The following is a 13,897-nucleotide window of genomic DNA, read 5'->3' on the forward strand; positions in this document are numbered from 1 at the left end:
TCCCACATAAGACTTCAACATCTCTAACAATTCCCATTGGTGAAAGAGTATCTCTATTGGCAAGTTTAATTGTGACATCAATATCTTCTAACTCAACAGGTGCAATATCATGCATAATTTCTCTATATAGGCTAATAGGTATTGCACTAGCACTGGCACCCATATCACATAAACCATGATAACAATGATCTCCTATTTTAACAGAAATAACATGCATGCCTACCACAGGTCTATTTTTATCTTTAGCACAAGGTTTAGCAATTCTAGCAGTTTCATCACAGAAATAAATAACATGCCCATCAATATTATCAGCCAAGAGATCTTTAACAATAGCAATATCAGGTTCAACTTTAATTTGCTCAAAAGGTGTATAAGTTTTAATATTGCTTTTACGAACCACAGTTGAAGCTTTAGCATGATCCTTTATCCTAACAGGAAAAGGTGGTTTCTCAACATAAGCGGTAGGAATAATAGGATCATTATAAGTGACAATCTTTTCTTCAACTTTAATTGGTGCAACTACTTTTACTTCTATGGGAGGATGATATTTAAACAACTTCTCCTTGGGGAGATCAACATAAGTAGCAAAAGATTCACAGAAAGAACTACTATCTCAGATTCAAGTCCATATTTAGTGCTAAATTTACGGAAAACATCGGTATCCATAAAAGAGTTAACACAATCAAACTTAGGTGTCATACCTGACTCCTTACCTTTGTCGAGGTCCCAATCTTCAGAGTTGCGTTTAATTCTTTCCAATAAAACCCATTTGAATTCAATAGTCTTCATCATAAAAGAGCCAGCACAAGAAGTATCAAGCGTGGTGCGATTGTTATGAGAAAGCCGAGCATAAATTTTTTGAATAATCATTTCTCTTGAGAGCTCATGATTGGGGCATGAATATAACATTTATTTAAGCCTCCCCCAAGCTTGAGCAATGCTTTCTCCTTCGCGAGGCCAAAAATTATATATATATAATTGCGATCACGATGAACAAGATGCATAGGATAAAACTTCTCATGAAATTCCAATTTCAATCGTTTGTAGTTCCATGACCCCATATCATCATATAGCCTATACCATGTCGATGCATCTCCCTTCAAAGATAAAGGGAAGACCTTCTTCTTAACAACATCTCCGGGTACACCTGCAAGCTTAAATAATCCACAAACTTCATCCACATATATTAGATGCTCATCAGGATGCTTTGTTCCATCTCCTACAAAAGGATTAGCTAGCAGCTTTTCTATCATACCCAAAGGAATTTCAAAGCAGAAATTTTCATTTTCATTTTCAGTAGGTTGAGGAGTAACTCTTTGCTCTACTGGTCGGGGTGAAGATACCCCGAACAAGCCCCTCAGAGGATTACTTTCCATAGTAACAAGTGACAGTAAATTTCAGCACACTATATAAATTTGTCCTTACCAAATTCCACCTACCAAAGGCGCTTCACTCCCCGCCAACGGCGCCAGAAAAGAGTCTTGATGGCCCACAAGTATAGGGATCTATCGTAGTCCTTTCGATAAGTAAGAGTGTCGAACCCAACGAGGAGCAGAAGGAAATGATAAGCGGTTTCCAGCAAGGTATTCTCTGCAAGTACTGAAATAAGTGGTAACAGATAGTTTTGTGATCGGATAATTTGTAACGAGCAACAAGTAACAAAAGTAAATAAAGTGCAGCAAGGTGGCCTAATCCTTTTTGTAGCAAAGGACAAGCCTGGACAAACTCTTATATAGAGAAAAGTGCTCCCGGTGACACATGGGAATATCGTCAAGCTAGTTTTCATCACTTCATATGATTTGCGTTCGGTACTTTGATAATTTGGTATGTGGGTGGACCGGTGCTTGGGTACTGTCCTTACTTGGACAAGCATCCCACTTATGATTAACCTCTATTGCAAGCATCCGCAACTACAACAAGAGTATTAAGGTAAACCTAACCATATCATGAAACATAGGGATCCAAATCAGCCCCTTATGAAGCAACGCATAAACTAGGGTTTAAGCTTCTGTCACTCTAGCAACCCATCATATACTTATTACTTCCCAATGCCTTCCTCTAGGCCCAAATAATGGTGAAGTGTCATGTAGTCGACGTTCACATAACACCACTAGAGGAGAGACAACATACATCTCATCAAAATATCGAACGAATACCAAATTCACATGACTACTAATAGCAAGACTTCTCCCACGTCCTCAGGAACAAACGTAACTACTCACAAAGCATATTCATGTTCATAATCAGAGGGGTATTAATATGCATATAGTATCTGAACATATGATCTTCCACCAAATAAACCAACTAGCATCAACTACAAGGAGTAATTAACACTACTAGCAATCTACTAGCACCAATCCCGGACTTGGAGACAAGAATTGGATACAAGAGATGAACTAGGGTTTTGAGAGGAGATGGTGCTGATGAAGATGTTGATGGAGATTTCCCTCTCCCGATGAGAGGAGCGTTGGTGATGACGATGGCGATGATTTCCCCCTCTTAGAGGGAAGTTTCCCCGGCAGAACAGCTCCGCCAGAGCCCTAGATTGGTTCCGCCAAGGTTCCGCCTCGTGGCGGTGGAGTTTCGTCCGAGAAGATGGCTTATGATTTTTTTTCCCATTAAAAGACTTCATATAGCAGAAGATGGCCACTGGAGGGCCACCAGGGGGGCCACGAGGTAGGGGGGCGCGCCCAGGGGGTAGGGCGCGCCCCCTACCCTCGTGGGTAGGGTGTGCCCCCCTGGTGAACTTCTTCCGCTGAGTATTTTTTATATATTCTGAAAACGTCTTCCGTGAAGTTTCAGGACTTTTGGAGCTGTGCAGAATAGGTCTCTAATATTTGCTCCTTTTCCAGCCCAGAATCCCAACTGCCGGCATTCTCCCTCTTTATGTAAACCTTGTAAAATAAGAGAGAATAGGCATTAGTATTGTGACATAATGTGTAATAACATCCCATAATGCAATAAATATCGATATAAAAGCATGATGCAAAATGGACGTATCAACCCTGAAAGTAATGTTTGAGCTTCCGGCTTGCCATGAACACCCCATAAACGAGCTTCTGTCAATGTGGATATCTTTGTTTAGATACAATCAACACATCACTGACGTAGTAAACTGGCCATTGGACCGGATGTTCTTTGCCAGCCTCCTTGCGCTCCACAACAATGGCCACATTGACAACATGTGAGTTAGCAGCTCCATATAATAACAACGGCTCTTTCTCAACCGGAGCAGCTAGAACCGGTGGCTCAGCGAGCTGTTTCTTCATATCCTCAAAAGCAGAGTTAGCAGCGTCACTGCAGACAAAGTCATCTGCCTTTTTCATCATTTGATACAAAGGCATTGCCTTCTCCCCTAACCGGCTTAAGGTAGCGACGCGACCTGCCAGCCGTTGAACGTCATTGATGCACACCGGTTTGGCCAGAGATGTGATTGCTTTAATTTTCTCTGGGTTAGCTTCAATACCTCTGCTAGACACCAAAAAACCCAAGAGTTTGCCAGCTGGGACTCCAAAAACACACTTGGCTGGGTTAAGCATCATCTTGTAGACCCGGAGGTTATCAAATGTCTCCTTCAGATCTGTTACCAAGGTTTCCTCTTTTCTAGACTTCACCACTATATCATCCACATAAACATGAACATTACGCCCAATCTGATTGTGAAGGCAATTCTGCACACATCGTTGATAAATCGCCTGGGCACTCTTAAGCCCAAAAGGCATAGATACATAGCAGAAGGCTCCAAACGGAGTGATGAAAGCTGTCTTCTCCTGGTCCTTGACTGCCATCTTGATCTGATGGTAACCTGAATAGGCATCCAGAAAACTCAAACGCTCACAACCCGCCGTAGCATCAATGATCTGATCAATACGAGGGAGAGCAACAGGGTCAGCCGGACAAGCTTTGTTCAAATCAGTGTAATCCACACACATACACCAGGTGTCGTTATCCTTGAGTACAAGCACCGGGTTAGCCAACCACTCTGGGTAAAAAAAACTTCCACAATGAACCCGGCCGCCAAGAGCCGGGCGACCTCTTCTCCGATGGCCTTGCGCTGTTCCTTGTTAAACCGTCGAAGACAATGCCTAACCGGCTTAAATTTCGGATCAATATTAAGAGTGTGCTCAACGAGTTCTCTTGGGACACCCGGCATGTCAGAAGGTTTCCATGCAAAGATGTCCTGGTTCTCATGGATGAACTCGATAAGCGCGCTTTCCTATTTTGGATCCAAGTTGGCATTGATGATGAACTGCTTGGATGAGTCGCCAGGCACAAATCAACCATTTTGGTGTCATCAGCTGACTTGAATTTCAACACTGGTTCATCCTCCGTAGTTGGCTTCTTTAAAGACGTCATGTCTGCTGGGTCAACGTTGTCTTTATAAAACTTCAATTCCTCTGTCGCACAAACAGACTCAGCATAAGCGGCATCACCTTCTTCACATTCTAGGGCTATTTTCCGGCTTCCATGTACTATAATGGTGCCTTTATAACCCGGCCTCTTGAGATGCAGATATACATAACACGGTCGAGCCATGAACTTGGCGTAAGCCAGCCGTCCAAACAGAGCATGATACGGGCTTTTGATCTTAACCACTTCAAAAGTTAACTTCTCAGCCCTGGAATCATATTCATCCCCAAAGGCTACTTCCAGTTCAATCTTACCAACTGGGTATGCTGACTTACCAGGGATAACACCATGAAAAATAGTGTTGGATTGTTTAAGACTCTTATCAGTCAACCCCATCCGACGAAACGTCTCATAATAGAGGATGTTGATGCTATTGCCTCTGTCCATGAGCACCTTAGTGAACTTATATCCACCAACCTGAGGTGCCACCACCAAGGCCAAGTGATCCAGATTATCAACCCGGGGAGGGTGATCTTCTCTGCTCCACACAATAGGCTGTTCTAACCACCTCAAATAACATGGAATCGCCGGCTCAACGGCATTGACAACCCTCTTATGAAGCTTCTGGTCCCTCTTGTATAAACTAGTGGTAAACACGTGGTACTGCCCACCATTCAACTGTTTTGGGTTACTCTAATACCCGGATTGTTGTTGCTGGTTATTTTGGCCGGGTTGCTGATTATAGCCACCATGGTTACCCGGATGGCCCTGACCGTGAAAACCGCTTCTGCCTGACCTGACGCCCGGGCCCTGAAAGCCGCCTCCGCCTGAACCGCCGCCAGGTCCGTGGCTACCATTAAACATGTTGGAATTTTTAAATGCCTTCATGATCGTACAGTCCTTCCACAGATGGCTAGTTGGCTTCTCCCGGGTGTTGTGTCTTAGACAAAGTTCATTCAGTAGTTGCTCGAGGGTGGGACCTGACCCGCCTAACCGAGGGGGTTGCCTACCCTTGCGTCGTTGGTTGTTGCCCTGTGCACTCGTGTTAGCCACAAACTCGTCAGCCTTATGTTTATTACCTCCTTGATTTGCCGGGTTATGTTGGTGACCCTTGCTGTTGCCGTTCTTCTTTCCCTTCCCTGCTTTTTCTTCATCAGACACGGGATCCTTGGTACTGTCAGAATCGGCATATTTGACCAGGGCCGCCATCAAGTGGCCCATGTCATTGCAGTCACGCTTGAGCCGCCCCAGCTTCTGCTTCAGAGGTTCAAAACGGCAATTTTTGTCCAACATTAAGACTGCCGAGCCGGCATCCATCTTATCAGATGAATGTATTATCTCCTTGACCCGGCACACCCAATGGGTCATGGACTCACCTTCCTTTTGCTTACAATTAGTCAGGTCCATGATTGACATAGGTTGTTTACATGTGTCCTTGAAGTTCTGAATGAACCGGGCCTTTAATTCCGCCCATGAGCCGATGGAATTGGGGGGCAATCCTTTCAACCAAGTGCGAGCCATTCCATCCAACATCATAGTGAAATACTTAGCCATTGCTGCATTGCTGACTTCCAACAGCTCCATCATCATCTCATAACTTTCAATCCAGGCCCCAGGCTGCAAGTCGGCCATGTAATTAGGCACCTTACGAGGCCCCTTGAAGTCTTTTGGCAAGCGCTCATTATGTATAGCCAGCACCAGGCAAGGGACACCTCCTGTTCTTGTGACTACTCCTGCCTCAACAGAGGTTGCCGGATAAGCCGGAAAAGCCCGATGAGCCGCTTTCTCAGCTGCCAGTTGAACCACCCGCTCAGCCTCTTGACGTATCCTCTCCTGATCCACCAAGTTAAGGGCTCCACCCTGTGCCGGCTCATGCCTGCGCGGTTGGTTACGGCATTGAGCGTTGCTCGACATAGCGGCTAAGTCCATATGCCTGCTATAGCTCGGGCTCCGGCTTGGGCGAGGGGTTGAATGGATTCTGTCTCGACTGTAAGAGTACGCATCCTGCTGCGCCAGAGCCGTTTGAAGAAGTTCTCTCACCCTTTGTGTTTCGATTGCTGTTGGAGAGTCACCTTCCATCGGGAGAGCCACCAAACAAGTCGACGCAGCAATGAGATTCTCCAAAGGATTGGAAAAGTGACCCGGTGGTATTAGTGTATAATGAGGCGGAGCAGTATTCATACGAGGTGGTTCCATGGCCCGCGGCTGAACCGGCGCCCCGGCCCTGGGTGTCGTGATCCGGCTTGCCTCCAACGGGTTACTTGGACCAGCCCCGGGTGTGTGGAAAAGGTTCCTAGGATCGTACGTCAGAGGCAGACGTGACTGAGTTTTCTGGTGCCTTCTCCTTATGACCTCGTTTGACGCGTTCAGATCCACCGAGAGCCGGAAAGTCTCCGCTTGAAGCTGCTGAGCACGAGCGTCCAAAGCCGCCCGCTCCGCGGCCATCCTGACCTCTTCTGCTGCTAAATTTTCCTTGGCCTGTGCCATCTCTTCACGTACCCGTTCCACCTCCGCGTCATGCTGAGCCTTATCCACCGGCTCCACCACAACAGTCAATAGAGCCGTCAACTTATCCATGAGGTCCATTAGCATCTGAGCCAGGGGGCGCGCGGGGTCTCCTGACCCGGCTGCTGCCGACCCGGTGGTTACTGCTGCCGTAGCCGTAGAGCTCTGCCCGGGTTGAGTGCCAGCCATGAAAACTCTGGCTCGATTTGGCGGCTCAGAGAGGTCCGGAATACTGCTGCCATGGAACAGCCCCCAAGTACGCCATTTTGTACCTGATACAAAGAATCTGTCTCGCCTGAGGATGACTCACCATCGGAACAGATGGCCATCTCACCGCCATCCACGGATCCTTCAGAAAACTCACCTCCATGGATGCAACCCATGAAGGCACGCTTTACGGCGGGTTAGGCCCGGGCGGATCTCGCGCGCTGAGCCGTCTCGATGATGTTGGTGCAGACGTCCGGCTCAGGGCCCGATTCGCCGATCCGGCCGATGAAGACATGAATTCCGCCGAAGGGGACCCGGTACCCGTACTCAATTGAGCCGGTCTCGGGGCCCCAGCCTTCATCGTTGATGTAGAGCTTGCCGTGACGACTCTTGGTCATCCGGCCCACAGCGTATCCTTTGAGCCCTTCGAAGTTGCCCTTCAAGAACTCAAATCCACCGTGCGCTGGCCCCATGGTGGGCGCCAACTGTCGTGGAATTGTCACGGCAGATGTCCTAGCAAAAGGACTTAGTCATAGGGCCATCGCAACTAGGAAGCTTAAAGGGGTTAATCGGGACAAAGGACACGAGAGGTTTATACTAGTTCGGCCCCTTATGATGAAGGTAAAAGCCTACGTCTAGTTGGGTTTGGAATTGCTGAGGTTTCGATGACCAGGGAGCGAATCCGCTTTGCCTGGCTTCGAGTTGTTGTTTCTTGTCCTAAGCCGCCGTTGGGTCGTCCCCTTATATACATGGTTTGACGCCTGGCGGCCTACAGAGTCCCGGTCCCTCCTGGGCGGGTTATATCTGGTAGCTATATTACTGGGCTTCTTTTGTAAACCGCCATTGGGGTTGACCCGGCCCCTCCTGGGCGGGTTACATCTGGTAGCTATATTCCCAACAGAATTGAAGCAAATCCAGCCAAAATCCAAGCTCTGTCACAATCGGCTACGCCGACTGACCTTAAACAAGTCCAAAAGCTCGCGGGTTGCGTGGTAGCTCTAAGCCGCTTTATCTCCAGATTGGGAGAACGGGCACTGCCACTCTATCGTCTTCTATGGTGAACCGATCACTTCGAGTGGACGGACGCGACAACAGCCGTACTGGAGGAAATAAAAACCCTTTTGTGAACAACCCAATCCTGGCCGTGCCAAACGTCGGCGAACTGATACGTCTCCAACGTATCTATAATTTTTGATTGTCCCATGCTATTATATTATCTGCTTTGGATGTTTATGGGCTTTATTAGACACTTTTATAATATTTTTGGGACTAACCTATTAACCCAGAGCCCACTGCCAGTTTATGTTTTTTCCTTGTTTTAGAGTATCACAGAAAAGGAAAATCAAACGGAGTCCAATTGACTTGAAACTTCACGGAACTTATTTTTGGACCAGAAGAAGCCCATGGAGTATCGGAGATGGACCAAGAGAGTCCCGGGCTGCCCACGACCCGGAGGTCCACCGACGTACTTCTTCCACCCATATATACCCATATACCCTAAAAACTTCAGGGAGCACAATAGATCGGGAGTTCCGCCACCAGAAGCCTTCGTAGCCGCCGAAAACCAATCTAGACCCGTTCCGGCACCCTGCCGGAGGGGGAACCCCTCTCCGGTGGCCATCTTCATCATCCCGGCGCTCTCCATGACGAGGAGGGAGTAGTTCTCCCTCGGGGCTGAGGGATGTACCAGTAGCTATGTGTTTGATCTCTCTCTCTCTCGTGTTCTTGAGGTGGCACGATCTTGATGTATCGCGAGCTTTGCTATTATAGTTGGATGTTATGATGTTTCTCCCCCTCTACTCTCTTGTAATGGATTGGGTTTTCCTTTTGAAGTTATCTTATCGGATTGAGTCTTTAAGGATTTGAGAACACTTGATGTATGTCTTGCGTGGGATACCTGTGGTGACAATGGGGTATTCTATTGATCCACTTGATGTATGTTTCGGTGATCAACTTGCGGGTTCCGTGACCTTGGGAATCTATGCATAGGGGTTGGCACACGTTTTCGTCTTGACTCTCCGGTAGAAACTTTGGGGCACTCTTGAGGTTCTATGTGTTGGTTGAATAGATGAATCTGAGATTGTGTGATGTATATCGTATAATCATACCCACGGATACTTGAGATGACATTGAAGTATCTATGTGACATTAGGGTTTTGATTGATTTGTGTCTTAAGGTGTTACTCTAGTACGAACTCTAGGGCTGTTTGTGATACTTATAGGAATAGCCCAACGGATTGATTGGAAAGAATAACTTTGAGGTGGTTTCGTACCCTACCATAATCTCTTTGTTTGTTCTCTGCTATTAGTGACTTTGGAGTGACTCTTTGTTGCATTTTGAGGGATAGTTATATGATCCAATTATGTTATTATTGTTGAGAGGACTTGCACTAGTGAAAGTATGATCCCTAGGCCTTGTTTCCATGCATTGCAATACCGTTTGTGCTCACTTTTATCATTAGTTATCTTGCTGTTTTTATATTTTCAGATTTCAAAAAACATTTATCTACCATCCATATACCACTTGTATCACCATCTCTTCGTCGAACTAGTGTACCTATATGTTTTACCATTGTATTGGGTGTGTTGGGGACATAAGAGACTCTTTGTTATTTGGTTGCAGGGTTGTTTGAGAGAGACCATCATCATCCTACGTCTCCCACGGATTGATAAACCTTAGTTCATCCACTTGAGGGAAAGTTGTTACTGTCCTACAAACCTCCTCGTTTGGAGGCCCAACAACATGTATAAAAAATACTAATCAATTATTTAAAAATGTTAAATGCATATAAAAACATGGTGACTATTTATTAAACTTGTAGTTGAATAATGTTTATCAGGCATTTGCAAATTATTAAATGTATATAGAAAACATGTTGATAACTCATGAAAAACCAATTTATTTTGCATTCGAAAGAAATATTTATCAAGGATTTAAAAATGTTAAATGTAAATGTTATCATGCATTAAAAAATATTAATCTTGGAACTGAAAAATATTAATGAAGCATTTAAAAATGTTAAAAATGTGTACATGAAACTCTTGAGCATGTATTAAAAAAAGGTTAAGCTTGTGTTTAAAAAATCTAAATCAAACATTTGAAAAATGTTAAAATGTGTAAATAAAGTTGACCATTATTTGAACCGATAAAGAAACTAAAAAAAGAAAATATATGAAAACCAAGGAAGGAAAAAAGGAAAATGAAAGAAGAACGTAAAACAGAAAAAAAAATTCCATGAAAACCGAGAAAGAACCAAAGAAAGACGAAGAAAAAGAAAAAAAAAGAAAGAACAGTGAAATTCATGAAAGAAGAAAAAAACTGATGAAAAAACATATTACTAAAGAAAACCGTTCAAAAAAAAGAGAAACAGAAAGACGAACTAAAGGAAAACTAAATAGGAAACACAAAGAAAAAAGCCTGAAGAAACTATTACATCAAAATCGCGAACAAAAAATAGACGAAAAATGGGGTGGCCCACTACTGTAGGAGGGGTGTATATGCTAAAGGCGAGACCGTAGGAACACTCACTATAAGTGAGATATAGTATTTGCGAAGCATGAAATACGGATTACCAAAACCGCTCGCCCTTGGCACTTAAGAAATTGCCCATCAAATGCGGAGGAGCTTGGGCTTGCAAGCGGCCGTCCTATTTTTTTATTATACTTTTATTTATATTTCGAAAATGGAAAGTATTTAATTTACATATTTCAAAATGCTCAGCATACTTTAATGGTTTTTTAAAATAGTGAAAAAATACCGTGTCTCTTTTAAATCATATTGGTAGCATTAAAAAATCATCATATTCAGAAAATGTTTGCGCGTTTTGAAAATATGTTATTGACATATATAATATGTAGGCACTATTTCCCAATATATTTAGCACATGAATATATTGTTTTGTATCACCAGAAGAAAGAATATACTGTTTTAATATGTTAGTTGTGTGCAGACGGGGATTTGAGCCGCACGTCCCTACTAAAGGCTCGTAGGTCCAGCTGAATAATGATCATTGTCGAAGGAATCCAGACAGACAATCCCGGAACTCGGTTGTAGCGAGAGTTAGTGCGCTCTTGTGCAAGGCGCGTCCCTAAATGGGCCCGCTAGGCGAGCGGGAGGCCAGGGCCTCTTTTTAGTTGTTTTCTATCTTTGTTTATTTTTTCTTTACTTTCATTTATACTTTCAAATATTCTTAATAAATACCTCCTCTGTCCCAAAAGTAAGTGTCTTAACTTTGTACTAACTTTAGTATAGAATTGTACTAAGCTTGAGACACTCATTTTGGGACGGAGGGACTATATTACAAAAATGTTTCCATAAATTACTTGAAAAATAATCTTAATCAAGCATTTGAAAAATGTCAAATGCATGTGAAGAAATTGTAAACCGCCATTGGGGTTGACCCATCTCGCTAATCGGTCGGTCCATCTCATGTCGCCATCTGAAGAGGGTACGCAGGTCTCGTCATAAGCGAGATATTACATCCACGGTTTTCTGCAGCATCAAAGTCGTCGAAAGATATTAACATGGGGTGTGTCGTGGATAGCCCAATATAATGGGACAAATTAGATGGCATGGGCCCATCACTCATCAAACATTACAAGACCATCCTTAAATAAATATTAAATTACACATATGTTTTGGGGGAGATCGACTATGTCTTCCTCCTGCACTCGGCGGCGCGCACATTGCGAGCAAAACTCAATGTCGTCTCTTGACACGAAGCCAGAGAAACATTGTTGACACATTGTTCATGGGGTCGTTGATATGAAACTACAAATGTCGGCGACAATGATCTGAAAAATAAATTATCATTCTAGAAAATAACACAAGAACTGAATGACTACTGCAAATCCAACGATAAATATCGGTGAGACTTAACCTCAAGGGCTCCTAGACGATGCCAGAGCTAGTCGAGGGTCGACGATAGAAGGAGAAGCACCGCCATCTACCCCACCTAAAGGTGCCTTTGAAGACCACATGCAATACATCCAGATCAACAACTATAGAAGAGCAGCAACCGAGAGACCCCCACACCCTCCTCTATGTTACCGATGAAGCGGACTAAAGTCAAGGAAACTTTCTTGAATCGCACGGTGACGTCATCGCCATCACAGTGGCGCTATCGGGAACCAACCTCCAACTACAAGAGACCTAGCTTCAGAGAACGCATCCCATCGTCGGAGCATCAATCAGAACATGAGGGGACTCGTTGCCTAGCCTGCAATGATAGGCAGAGCCGTGGCAGTTGTCTATAGTTTCTAGAGAGGGAGATGTTGGGGATCGTAGCAGAAATTTAAAATTTTCTATGCATCACCAAGATCAATCTATGGAGTAATCTAGCAACAAGGGGAAGGGGAGTGCATCTACATACCCTTGTAGATCATTAAGCGGAAGCGTTGCAAGAACGCGGTTGGTGGAGTCGTACACGCAGCGATTCAGATCGTGGTCGATTCCGATCTAAGCGCCGAACAACGGTGCCTCCGCGTTCAACACACGTACAGCCCGGTGACGTCTCCCGCGCCTTGATCCAGCAAGGAGAGAGGGAGAGGTTGGGGAAGACTCTGTCCAGCAGCAGCACGACGACGTGGTGATGGTGGAGGAGCGCGGGACTCCAGCAGGGCTTCGCCAAGCACTACGAGAGACGAGGAGGGAGAAAGGTAGGGCTGCGCCAAGAGGGAGATCAAATCATGTGTTTGGCAGCCCCCAATACCTCAAGTATATAGAGGGGGAGGGGAGGGGCTGCGCCCCCATCTAGGGTTCCATCCCTAGGGGTGGCGGCAGCCCCCAAAACCCATCTAGGGTTCCATCCCTAGGGGTGGCGGCAGCCCCCATAACCCATCTAGGGTGCGGCCAAGGGGGGAAGAGAGGGGGGCGCCCTAGGGTGGGCCTTAAGGCCCATCTAGGCCTAGGGTTTGCCCCCTTCCCACTCTCCACGTGCCTTTGGCCTTGGTGGGGGGGGGGGCGCACCAGCCCACCTGGGGCTGGTCCCCTCCCAGACTTGGCCCATGCAGCCTTCTGGGGCTGGTGGCCCCACCTGGTGGACCCCCGGGACCCTCCCGGTGGTCCCGGTACGTTACCGATAGCACCCGAAACTTTTCCGGTGACCAAAACGGGACTTCCCATATATAAATCTTTACCTCCGGACCATTCCAGAACTCCTCGTGACGTCCGGGATCTCATTCGGGACTCCGAACAACATTCGGTAACCGCATACATACTTTCCCTATAACCCTAGCGTCATCGAACCTTAAGTGTGTAGACCCTACGGGCTCGGGAATAATGCAGACATGACCGAGACATCTCTCTGGTCAATAACCAACAGCGGGATCTGGATACCCATGTTGGCTCCCACGTGTTCCACGATGATCTCATCGGATGAACCACGATGTCAAGGATAACAATTCCCTTTGTCTACCAGTAGAGTACTTGCCCGAGATTCGATCGTCGGTATCCCGATACCTTGTTCAATCTCGTTACGGGCAAGTCTCTTTACTCGTTGCGTAACACATCATCCCGTGATCAACTCCTTGGTCACATTGTGCACATTATGATGATGTCCTATCGAGTGGGCCCAGAGATACCTCTCCGTTTACACGGAGTGACAAATCCCAGTCTCGATTCGTGCCAACCCAACAGACACTTTCGGAGATACCCGTAGTGCACCTTTATAGCCACCCAGTTACATTGTGGCGTTTGGTACACCCAAAGCATTCCTACAGTATCCGGGAGTTGCACAATCTCATGGTCTAAGGAAACGATACTTGACATTAGAAAAGCTTTAGCAGACGAACTATACGATCTTGTGCTAGGCTTAGGATTGGGTCTTGTCCATCA

This window comes from Triticum aestivum, chromosome 1A, assembly GCF_018294505.1.
Source record: "Triticum aestivum cultivar Chinese Spring chromosome 1A, IWGSC CS RefSeq v2.1, whole genome shotgun sequence".
Classification (NCBI taxonomy): domain Eukaryota; kingdom Viridiplantae; phylum Streptophyta; class Magnoliopsida; order Poales; family Poaceae; genus Triticum; species Triticum aestivum.